At 36.5% G+C, this 12,684-nt stretch overlaps 3 non-coding genes across 3 annotated transcripts; all 3 read left to right on the top strand.

The window, feature by feature from the left end:
* The first annotated feature begins 294 nt into the window (after positions 1 to 294).
* TRNAN-AUU (transfer RNA asparagine (anticodon AUU)) lies at positions 295 to 368 on the top strand. The gene has a single exon. It is a non-coding gene; the product is annotated as a tRNA-Asn (tRNA).
* A 2,265-nt stretch (positions 369 to 2,633) lies between these two features.
* On the top strand, positions 2,634 to 2,707 carry TRNAN-AUU (transfer RNA asparagine (anticodon AUU)). Its single transcript has one exon. It is a non-coding gene; the product is annotated as a tRNA-Asn (tRNA).
* A 4,560-nt stretch (positions 2,708 to 7,267) lies between these two features.
* TRNAN-AUU (transfer RNA asparagine (anticodon AUU)) lies at positions 7,268 to 7,341 on the top strand. The gene has a single exon. It is a non-coding gene; the product is annotated as a tRNA-Asn (tRNA).
* The last annotated feature ends 5,343 nt before the right edge of the window (positions 7,342 to 12,684 follow it).

Genomic DNA, 12,684 nt, shown 5'->3' on the forward strand with positions numbered 1-12,684 from the left:
TTTTGATTACTTAAATTAACAAAAAAAATGCATATAGCAAAGGATAGTTTCAATCTGCCTACCTCTGGGTTATGGGTCCAGCATGCTTCCATTGCAGTACTCTGCTGCACATGTAAGTGCAAGAGATCCTGAAGCACTCACTCATCATGGGAAAGTACCAATGTGTTTATTCGTTGGTTGATGGAAGAAACATCTTACAAAAACTCTCCAGATTATTGATTTTTTAATGTTTTTCTAGGAAACGTTCTAGATGTATGCTTATTAGCCTTTGTCAGTACGCACTTTTTGCAAAGTGTCTCTGTGGCGCAATCGGTTAGTGTGTTCGGCTATTAACCGAAAGGTTGGTGGTTCAATCCCACCCAGGGACGTAATTAAACTTGTGATAAGATTTTGGTGATATTTAAGTAGACAAGTCAAAATTTCAAACCCCCTCTTATGGTGTAGGGTACATGGCCTTCTCTGATGTAATCAGAGTTAGATTTGATTCAGTGATTTTATAAAAAAACAGCTAGGAAGCACAATTTAGCAGTGGGTTGCAGAGAAAAAAAATATGCTGGCAGAAAAATCCAATCGAGTGATTAAACAGCTCTTTATTTTCTGGCTTTATTTTTATGCTAACAAATTTGTTCTCTGAAAAGTGTCCACAAAGCCAAGTCTCTGATTAACACCTTTGTAAGGATGGTTTTTCACCTATTACTAAATTAAACTTGCTTCATTGGAAAGGCAGCAAGATGCATCCTCATTTCAATGTCTACTGAAATAATACAAGTTGACACCAGGAAACATTAACGCCACTGCTTCCTTGCTGCTTTCTCATGTGGAAGTCTGTTTAATGTGAAAACAAGGTGATATCTAATTAGCACACAGGTAAGGAATTAAGAAAATCTTTATTTAAGGGTGAAGATGTTTCTCACAAATTTGTTGACCCAATGCATCATTGAAATTCAAGCTGGAAAGATGATTTTAATAGATCACTTGTACATTTTGTATTGCTCTTCTGGTGACAATGTAGTTTGTTTTTGTCAATTACCATTTTAATAATAGGGTAAAGAAAATTAAGTGGATTTTTGAAAGAAAACAATACTGTCAATATACTATTAAAACAAATTAAAATGGTAAAAGTTATTGTACTTTAAGTAAAAATAAAAGAGCCAAAATATCAATCCCAGTTTTGGATTACTTTAATTAACAAACAAAAAAATGCATATAGCAGAGGATAGTTTCAATCTGCCTACCTCTGGGTTATGGGCCCAGCATGCTTCCATTGTTGTACTCTGCTGCACATGTAAGTGCAAGAGATCCTGAAGCACTCACTCATCATGGGAAAGTACCAATGTGTTTCTTCGTTGGTTGATAGAAGAAACATCTTACAAAAACTCTCCAGATTATTGACTTTATTAAGTTTTTCTAGGAAACGTTCTTGATGAATGCTTATTAGCCTTTGTCAGTATGTACTTTTACAAAGTGTCTCTGTGGCGCAATCAGTTAGTGTGTACGGCTGTTAACCAAAAGGTTGGTGGTTCAATCCCACCCAGGGACGTAATTGACCTTGTTATCAGATTTTGGTGATATTTAAGTAGACAAGTCAAAATTTCAAACCCCCTCTTATTGTGTAGGGTACCTGGCCTTATCTGATGTAATCAGAGTTAGATTTGATTCAGTGATTTTATAAAAACATCTAGGAAGCACAATTTAGCAGTGAGTTGCAGAGAAAAAGAAATATGCTTGCAAAAAAATCAAATTGCTTGATTTAACAGCTCTTAATTTTCTTGCTTTATTTTTATGCTAACAAATTTGTTCTCTGAAAAGTGTCCACAAAGCCAAGTCTCTGATTAACACCTTTGTAGGGATGGTTTTTCACCTATTACTAAATTAAACTTGCTTCATTGGAAAGGCAGCAAGATGCATCCTCATTTCAATGTCTACTGAAATAATACAGGTTGACACCAGGAAACAGTAACGCCACTGCATCCTTGCTGCTTTCTCATGTGGAAGTCTGTTTAATGTGAAAACAAGGTGATATCTAATTAGCACACAGGTAAGGAATTACGAAAATCTTTATTTAAGGGTGAAGATGTTTCTCACAAAATTGTTGCCTCAATGCATCATTGAAATTCAAGCTGGAAAGATGATTTTAATATATCACTTGTACATTTTGTATTGCTCTTCTGGTGACAATGTAGTTTTTTTTGTCAATTACCATTTTAATAACAGGGTAAAGAAAATTAAGTGGATTTTTGAAAGAAAACTATACTGTCAATATACTATTAAAACAAATTAAAATGGTAAAAGTTATTGTACTTTAAGTAAAAATAAAAGAGCAAAAATATCAATCCCAGTTTTGATTACTTAAATTAACAAAAAAAATGCATATAGCAAAGGATAGTTTCAATCTGCCTACCTCTGGGTTATGGGTCCAGCATGCTTCCATTGCAGTACTCTGCTGCACATGTAAGTGCAAGAGATCCTGAAGCACTCACTCATCATGGGAAAGTACCAATGTGTTTATTCGTTGGTTGATGGAAGAAACATCTTACAAAAACTCTCCAGATTATTGATTTTTTAATGTTTTTTTAGGAAACGTTCTAGATGTATGCTTATTAGCCTTTGTCAGTATGCACTTTTTGCAAAGTGTCTCTGTGGCGCAATCGGTTAGTGTGTTTGGCTATTAACCGAAAGGTTGGTGGTTCAATCCCACCCAGGGACGTAATTAAACTTGTGATCAGATTTTGGTGATATTTAAGTAGACAAGTCAAAATTTCAAACCCCCTCTTATGGTGTAGGGTACATGGCCTTCTCTGATGTAATCAGAGTTAGATTTGATTCAGTGATTTTATAAAAAAACAGCTAGGAAGCACAATTTAGCAGTGGGTTGCAGAGAAAAAAAATATGCTGGCAGAAAAATCCAATCGAGTGATTAAACAGCTCTTCATTTTCTGGCTTTATTTTTATGCTAACAAATTTGTTCTCTGAAAAGTGTCCACAAAGCCAAGTCTCTGATTAACACCTTTGTAAGGATGGTTTTTCACCTATTACTAAATTAAACTTGCTTCATTGGAAAGGCAGCAAGATGCATCCTCATTTCAATGTCTACTGAAATAATACAAGTTGACACCAGGAAACATTAACGCCACTGCTTCCTTGCTGCTTTCTCATGTGGAAGTCTGTTTAATGTGAAAACAAGGTGATATCTAATTAGCACACAGGTAAGGAATTAAGAAAATCTTTATTTAAGGGTGAAGATGTTTCTCACAAATTTGTTGACCCAATGCATCATTGAAATTCAAGCTGGAAAGATGATTTTAATATATCACTTGTACATTTTGTATTGCTCTTCTGGTGACAATGTAGTTTGTTTTTGTCAATTACCATTTTAATAATAGGGTAAAGAAAATGAAGTGGATTTTTGAAAGAAAACAATACTGTCAATATACTATTAAAACAAATTAAAATGGTAAAAGTTATTGTACTTTAAGTAAAAATAAAAGAGCCAAAATATCAATCCCAGTTTTGGATTACTTTAATTAACAAAAAAAAATGCATATAGCAAAGGATAGTTTCAATCTGCCTACCTCTGGGTTATGGGCCCAGCATGCTTCCATTGCTGTACTCTGCTGCACATGTAAGTGCAAGAGATCCTGAAGCACTCACTCATCATGGGAAAGTACCAATGTGTTTCTTCGTTGGTTGATAGAAGAAACATCTTACAAAAACGCTCCAGATTATTTACTTTTTTAAGTTTTTCTAGGAAACGTTTTAGATGAATGCTTATTAGCATTTGTCAGTATGTACTTTTGCAAAGTGTCTCTGTGGCGCAATCAGTTAGTGTGTACGGCTATTAACCAAAAGGTTGGTGGTTCAATCCCACCCAGGGACATAATTTCCCTTGTTATCAGATTTTGGTGATCTTTAAGTAGACAAGTCAAAATTTCAAACCCCCTGTTACGGTGTAGGGTACCTGGCCTTCTCTGATGTAATCAGAGTTAGATTTGATTCAGTGATTTTATAAAAACAGCTAGGAAGCACAATTTAGCAGTGGGTTGCAGAGAAAAAAAAATATGCTGGCAGAAAAATCCAATTGAGTGATTAAACAGCTCTTCATTTTCTGGCTTTATTTTTATGCTAACAAATTTGTTCTCTGAAAAGTGTCCACAAAGCCAAGTCTCTGATTAACCCCTTTGTAGGGATGGTTTTTCACCTATTACTAAATTAAACTTGCTTCATTGGAAAGGCAGCAAGATGCATCCTCATTTCAATGTCTACTGAAATAATACAAGTTGACACCAGGAAACATTAACGCCACTGCATCCTTGCTGCTTTCTCATGTGGAAGTCTGTTTAATATGAAAACAAGGTGATATCTAATTAGCACACAGGTAAGGAATTAAGAAAATCTTTATTTAAGGGTGAAGATGTTTCTCACAAAATCGTTGCCCCAATGCATCATTGAAATTCAAGCAGGAAATATGATTTTAATATATCACTTGTACATTTTGTATTGCTCTTCTGGTGACAATGTAGTTTGTTTTTGTCAATTACCATTTTAATAATAGGGTAAAGAAAATGAAGTGGATTTTTGAAAGAAAACAATACTGTCAATATACTATTAAAACAAATTAAAATGGTAAAAGTTAAAGAGCCAAAATATCAATCCCAGTTTTGGATTACTTTAATTAACAAAAAAAAATGCATATAGCAGAAGATAGTTTCAATCTGCCTACCTCTGGGTTATGGGCCCAGCATGCTTCCATTGCTGTACTCTGCTGCACATGTAAGTGCAAGAGATCCTGAAGCACTCACTCATCATGGGAAAGTACCAATGTGTTTCTTCGTTGGTTGATGGAAGAAACATCTTACAAAAACTCTCCAGATTATTGACTTTTTAAAGTTTTTCTAGGAAACATTTTAGATGAATGCTTATTAGCCTTTGTCAGTATGTACTTTTGCAAAGTGTCTCTGTGGCGCAATCAGTTAGTATGTACGGCTATTAACCAAAAGGTTGGTGGTTCAATCCCACCCAGGGACGTAATTGACCTTGTTATCAAATTTTGGTGATATTTAAGTAGACAAGTCAAAATTTCAAACCCCCTCTTATTGTGTAGGGTACCTGGCCTTATCTGATGTAATCAGAGTTAGATTTGATTCAGTGATTTTATAAAAACATCTAGGAAGCACAATTTAGCAGTGGGTTGCAGAGAAAAAGAAATATGCTTGCAAAAAAATCAAATTGCTTGATTTAACAGCTCTTAATTTTCTTGCTTTATTTTTATGCTAACAAATTTGTTCTCTGAAAAGTGTCCACAAAGCCAAGTCTCTGATTAACACCTTTGTAAGGATGGTTTTTCACCTATTACTAAATTAAACTTGCTTCATTGGAAAGGCAGCAAGATGCATCCTCATTTCAATGTCTACTGAAATAATACAAGTTGACACCAGGAAACATTAACGCCACTGCATCCTTGCTGCTTTCTCATGTGGAAGTCTGTTTAATATGAAAACAAGGTGATATCTAATTAGCACACAGGTAAGGAATTAAGAAAATCTTTATTTAAGGGTGAAGATGTTTCTCACAAAATCGTTGCCCCAATGCATCATTGAAATTCAAGCTGGAAATATGATTTTAATATATCACTTGTACATTTTGTATTGCTCTTCTGGTGACAATGTAGTTTGTTTTTGTCAATTACCATTTGAATAATAGGGTAAAGAAAATGAAGTGGATTTTTGAAAGAAAACAATACTGTCAATATACTATTAAAACAAATTAAAATGGTAAAAGTTAAAGAGCCAAAATATCAATCCCAGTTTTGGATTACTTTAATTAACAAAAAAAAAATGCATATAGCAGAAGATAGTTTCAATCTGCCTACCTCTTGGTTATGGGCCCAGCATGCTTCCATTGCTGTACTCTGCTGCACATGTAAGTGCAAGAGATCCTGAAGCACTCACTCATCATGGGAAAGTACCAATGTGTTTCTTCGTTGGTTGATGGAAGAAACATCTTACAAAAACGCTCCAGATTATTGACTTTTTTAAGTTTTTCTAGGAAACGTTTTAGATGAATGCTTATTAGCATTTGTCAGTATGTACTTTTGCAAAGTGTCTCTGTGGCGCAATCAGTTAGTGTGTACGGCTATTAACCAAAAGGTTGGTGGTTCAATCCCACCCAGGGACATAATTTCCCTTGTTATCAGATTTTGGTGATCTTTAAGTAGACAAGTCAAAATTTCAAACCCCCTGTTACGGTGTAGGGTACCTGGCCTTCTCTGATGTAATCAGAGTTAGATTTGATTCAGTGATTTTATAAAAACAGCTAGGAAGCACAATTTAGCAGTGGGTTGCAGAGAAAAAAAAATATGCTGGCAGAAAAATCCAATTGAGTGATTAAACAGCTCTTCATTTTCTGGCTTTATTTTTATGCTAACAAATTTGTTCTCTGAAAAGTGTCCACAAAGCCAAGTCTCTGATTAACCCCTTTGTAGGGATGGTTTTTCACCTATTACTAAATTAAACTTGCTTCATTGGAAAGGCAGCAAGATGCATCCTCATTTCAATGTCTACTGAAATAATACAGGTTGACACCAGGAAACATTAACGCCACTGCATCCTTGCTGCTTTCTCATGTGGAAGTCTGTTTAATGTGAAAACAAGGTGATATCTAATTAGCACACAGGTAAGGAATTACGAAAATCTTTATTTAAGGGTGAAGATGTTTCTCACAAAATTGTTGCCTCAATGCATCATTGAAATTCAAGCTGGAAAGATGATTTTAATATATCACTTGTACATTTTGTATTGCTCTTCTGGTGACAATGTAGTTTTTTTTGTCAATTACCATTTTAATAACAGGGTAAAGAAAATTAAGTGGATTTTTGAAAGAAAACTATACTGTCAATATACTATTAAAACAAATTAAAATGGTAAAAGTTATTGTACTTTAAGTAAAAATAAAAGAGCAAAAATATCAATCCCAGTTTTGATTACTTAAATTAACAAAAAAAATGCATATAGCAAAGGATAGTTTCAATCTGCCTACCTCTGGGTTATGGGTCCAGCATGCTTCCATTGCAGTACTCTGCTGCACATGTAAGTGCAAGAGATCCTGAAGCACTCACTCATCATGGGAAAGTACCAATGTGTTTATTCGTTGGTTGATGGAAGAAACATCTTACAAAAACTCTCCAGATTATTGATTTTTTAATGTTTTTCTAGGAAACGTTCTAGATGTATGCTTATTAGCCTTTGTCAGTATGCACTTTTTGCAAAGTGTCTCTGTGGCGCAATCGGTTAGTGTGTTCGGCTATTAACCGAAAGGTTGGTGGTTCAATCCCACCCAGGGACGTAATTAAACTTGTGATAAGATTTTGGTGATATTTAAGTAGACAAGTCAAAATTTCAAACCCCCTCTTATGGTGTAGGGTACATGGCCTTCTCTGATGTAATCAGAGTTAGATTTGATTCAGTGATTTTATAAAAAAACAGCTAGGAAGCACAATTTAGCAGTGGGTTGCAGAGAAAAAGAAATATGCTTGCAAAAAAATCAAATTGCTTGATTTAACAGCTCTTAATTTTCTTGCTTTATTTTTATGCTAACAAATTTGTTCTCTGAAAAGTGTCCACAAAGCCAAGTCTCTGATTAACACCTTTGTAGGGATGGTTTTTCACCTATTACTAAATTAAACTTGCTTCATTGGAAAGGCAGCAAGATGCATCCTCATTTCAATGTCTACTGAAATAATACAGGTTGACACCAGGAAACATTAACGCCACTGCATCCTTGCTGCTTTCTCATGTGGAAGTCTGTTTAATGTGAAAACAAGGTGATATCTAATTAGCACACAGGTAAGGAATTACGAAAATCTTTATTTAAGGGTGAAGATGTTTCTCACAAAATTGTTGCCTCAATGCATCATTGAAATTCAAGCTGGAAAGATGATTTTAATATATCACTTGTACATTTTGTATTGCTCTTCTGGTGACAATGTAGTTTTTTTTGTCAATTACCATTTTAATAACAGGGTAAAGAAAATTAAGTGGATTTTTGAAAGAAAACTATACTGTCAATATACTATTAAAACAAATTAAAATGGTAAAAGTTATTGTACTTTAAGTAAAAATAAAAGAGCAAAAATATCAATCCCAGTTTTGATTACTTAAATTAACAAAAAAATGCATATAGCAAAGGATAGTTTCAATCTGCCTACCTCTGGGTTATGGGCCCAGCATGCTTCCATTGCTGTACTCTGCTGCACATGTAAGTGCAAGAGATCCTGAAGCACTCACTCATCATGGGAAAGTACCAATGTGTTTCTTCGTTGGTTGATGGAAGAAACATCTTACAAAAACTCTCCAGATTATTGACTTTTTAAAGTTTTTCTAGGAAACGTTTTAGATGAATGCTTATTAGCCTTTGTCAGTATGTAGTTTTGCAAAGTGTCTCTGTGGCGCAATCAGTTAGTATGTACGGCTATTAACCAAAAGGTTGGTGGTTCAATCCCACCCAGGGACCTAATTGACCTTGTTATCAGATTTTGGTGATCTTTAAGTAGACAAGTCAAAATTTCAAACCCCCTGTTATGGTGTAGGGTACCTGGCCTTCTCTGATGTAATCAGAGTTTGGTTTGATTCAGTGATTTTATAAAAACAGCTAGGAAGCACAATTTAGCAGTGGTTTGCAGAGAAAAAAAATATGCTGGCAGAAAAATCCAATTGAGTGATTAAACAGCTCTTTATTTTCTGGCTTTATTTTTATGCTAACAAATTTGTTCTCTGAAAAGTGTCCACAAAGCCAAGTCTCTGATTAACACCTTTGTAAGGATGGTTTTTCACCTATTACTAAATTAAACTTGCTTCATTGGAAAGGCAGCAAGATGCATCCTCATTTCAATGTCTACTGAAATAATACAGGTTGACACCAGGAAACATTAACGCCACTGCATCCTTGCTGCTTTCTCATGTGGAAGTCTGTTTAATGTGAAAACAAGGTGATATCTAATTAGCACACAGGTAAGGAATTACGAAAATCTTTATTTAAGGGTGAAGATGTTTCTCACAAAATCGTTGCCCCAATGCATCATTGAAATTCAAGCTGGAAAGATGATTTTAATATATCACTTGTACATTTTGTATTGCTCTTCTGGTGACAATGTAGTTTGTTTTTGTCAATTACCATTTTAATAATAGGGTAAAGAAAATTAAGTGGATTTTTGAAAGAAAACAATACTGTCAATATACTATTAAAACAAATTAAAATGGTAAAAGTTATTGTACTTTAAGTAAAAATAAAAGAGCCAAAATATCAATCCCAGTTTTGGATTACTTTAATTAACAAACAAAAAAATGCATATAGCAGAGGATAGTTTCAATCTGCCTACCTCTGGGTTATGGGCCCAGCATGCTTCGATTGCTGTACTCTGCTGCACATGTAAGTGCAAGAGATCCTGAAGCACTCACTCATCATGGGAAAGTACCAATGTGTTTCTTCATTGGTTGATGGAAGAAACATCTTACAAAAACTCTCCAGATTATTGACTTTTTTAAGTTTTTCTAGGAAACGTTTTAGATGAATGCTTATTAGCATTTGTCAGTATGGACTTTTGCAAAGTGTCTCTGTGGCGCAATCAGTTAGTGTGTACGGCTATTAACCAAAAGGTTGGTGGTTCAATCCAACCCAGGGACGTAATTGACCTTGTTATCAGATTTTGGTGATCTTTAAGTAGACAAGTCAAATTTCAAACCCCCTGTTATGGTGTAGGGTACCTGGCCTTCTCTGATGTAATCAGAGTTAGATTTGATTCAGTGATTTTATAAAAACATCTAGGAAGCACAATTTAGCAGTGGGTTGCAGAGAAAAAGAAATATGCTGGCAAAAAAATCAAATTGCGTGATTAAACAGCTCTTCATTTTCTGGCTTTATTTTTATGCTAACAAATTTGTTCTCTGAAAAGTGTCCACAAAGCCAAGTCTCTGATTAACACCTTTGTAGGGATGGTTTTTCACCTATTACTAAATTAAACTTGCTTCATTGGAAAGGCAGCAAGATGTATTCTCATTTCAATGTCTACTGAAATAATACAGGTTGACACCAGGAAACATTAACGCCACTGCATCCTTGCTGCTTTCTCATGTGGAAGTCTGTTTAATGTGAAAACAAGGTGATATCTAATTAGCACACAGGTAAGGAATTAAGAAAATCTTTATTTAAGGGTGAAGATGTTTTCTCACAAAATCGTTGCCCCAATGCATCATTGAAATTCAAGCTGGAAAGATGATTTTAATATATCACTTGTACATTTTGTATTGCTCTTCTGGTGACAATGTAGTTTGTTTTTGTCAATTACCATTTTAATAATAGGGTAAAGAAAATGAAGTGGATTTTTGAAAGAAAACAATACTGTCAATATACTATTAAAACAAATTAAAATGGTAAAAGTTATTGTACTTTAAGTAAAAATAAAAGAGACAAAATATCAATCCCAGTTTTGGATTACTTTAATTAACAAAAAAAAAATGCATATAGCAGAGGATAGTTTCAATCTGCCTACCTCTGGGTTATGGGCCCAGCATGCTTCCATTGCAGTACTCTGCTGCACATGTAAGTGCAAGAGATCCTGAAGCACTCACTCATCATGGGAAAGTACCAATGTGTTTCTTCATTGGTTGATGGAAGAAACATCTTACAAAAACTCTCCAGATTATTGACTTTTTAAAGTTTTTCTAGGAAACGTTTTAGATGAATGCTTATTAGCCTTTGTCAGTATGGACTTTTGCAAAGTGTCTCTGTGGCGCAATCAGTTAGTATGTACGGCTATTAACCATAAGGTTGGTGGTTCAATCCCACCCAGGGACCTAATTTCCCTTGTTATGAGATTTTGGTGATCTTTAAGTAGACAAGTCAAAATTTCAAACCCCCTGTTACGGTGTAGGGTACCTGGCCTTCTCTGATGTAATCAGAGTTAGATTTGATTCAGTGATTTTATAAAAACAGCTAGGAAGCACAATTTAGCAGTGGGTTGCAGAGAAAAAAAATATGCTGGCAGAAAAATCCAATTGAGTGATTAAACAGCTCTTCATTTTCTGGCTTTATTTTTATGCTAACAAATTTGTTCTCTGAAAAGTGTCCACAAAGCCAAGTCTCTGATTAACACCTTTGTAAGGATGGTTTTTCACCTATTACTAAATTAAACTTGCTTCATTGGAAAGGCAGCAAGATGCATCCTCATTTCAATGGTAAGTCAACCTTCTTGCCCTATGTTCCCTGTCAACGGATGAAGACGCATCATTATCTACCGCAGTCATTTTGGCCCAATAGATATGCAAGAAGTTTAGATTCCCCTTTCTTTGCAGGTAGAGGAAGGAAAAGGAAGAGGTCTGTAGCCTCTTCAAGATCGCAGGACCAGAGATTGTCCTCTGCTTCTGCCAAATCCACTGCATGACACTGGGGCTTTCTTGCAGGAGCCCACACCAGTGGGGGCACGTCTAAAACTCTTCAGTCAGTTCTGGATTCATTCGGACCTGGACTCGTGGGTTTTACAAATAGTGTCCCAAGGGTACAAACTGGGGTTTCAAGACGTTCCCCCTCACCGATTGTTCAAATTGGCCTTAGTCAGCAGGGAGAAGGTTTTTATTCAAGCCTCTTCGTGGTCCCGAAGCCGGACGGCTCAGTCAGACCAATCTTAAATCTGAAATCCCTCAATTTCTTCCTAAAGAAATTCAATTTCAAGATGGAATTTCTCAGGGCAGTGATCTCCAGTCCGGAGGACGGAGATTTCATGGTTTTGGTAGACATAAAGGATGCCTACTTACATGTTCCCATTTAGCCACTGCCTCAAGCTACCTAAGGTTTGCAATTCAGGATTGTCATTACCAATTTCAGACATTGCCGTTTGGTCTGTCCACGGCTCCGAGGATTTTCACCAGGGTGATGGCGGAAATTATGGTTCTCCTTCGCAAGCAAGGAGTCACAATTATCCCGTACTTGGATGATCTCCTGATAAAGGCGAGATCCAGGGACCAGTTGGTGCAAAACATTGCACTCTCCCTGACAGTTCTTCAACAACATGGTTGGCTCCTAAACTTGCCAAAATCGCAGTTGGTCCCAATGACGCGGTTGTTGTTTTTGGGAGTCATACTGTTAGGCGCCGGGGTCCGCTTGATGGTCTGCGCGGCCCGGCGCCTAGCAACTAGAGACGCCGTGCACGTACAGCCGCCGGCTCCCTAGCAACGCTAGACGCCGGGCGCGCTGAGCCGCACGGACTCTAGCAACGGGGACGCCACTGGCGGACCGCGTTCCCCGTTGCTAGGCTTTAGGAAATTAAGATATTCACCTGCTCTCTGGCCGTGCAGCAAGGCAGCTGCACGGCATTTATTCTAATCAGCCTTTAGCAGCTGATTGGAGGACTCCTTGTTAAATACACTCCCAGGGCTTCTCACAGACGCCGGTAATAGCTTCCTGCATGCTGCCTTTGTTTGCTGAGAGTCTGTTTCCAGTCCTGCTGTATCCGGTCAATCCAGTCCGCAGAAGTCCGGTATTCGGGAGTTGTCATCTCATCCCAAGAGGTCGTTTGGTTCCCTGGAGTCCTGACTGATCACCGTTTTATATCCAGTGGTGTTCGTGAGTTGCGGCTCTGCCGTGTGTTGCGGCTCAGCCGCTTTACCTTTTATATTTTGTGTTTGGAGCATTTGC

Source organism: Pseudophryne corroboree, unplaced genomic scaffold, assembly GCF_028390025.1.
Source record: "Pseudophryne corroboree isolate aPseCor3 unplaced genomic scaffold, aPseCor3.hap2 scaffold_1108, whole genome shotgun sequence".
Taxonomy (NCBI): domain Eukaryota; kingdom Metazoa; phylum Chordata; class Amphibia; order Anura; family Myobatrachidae; genus Pseudophryne; species Pseudophryne corroboree.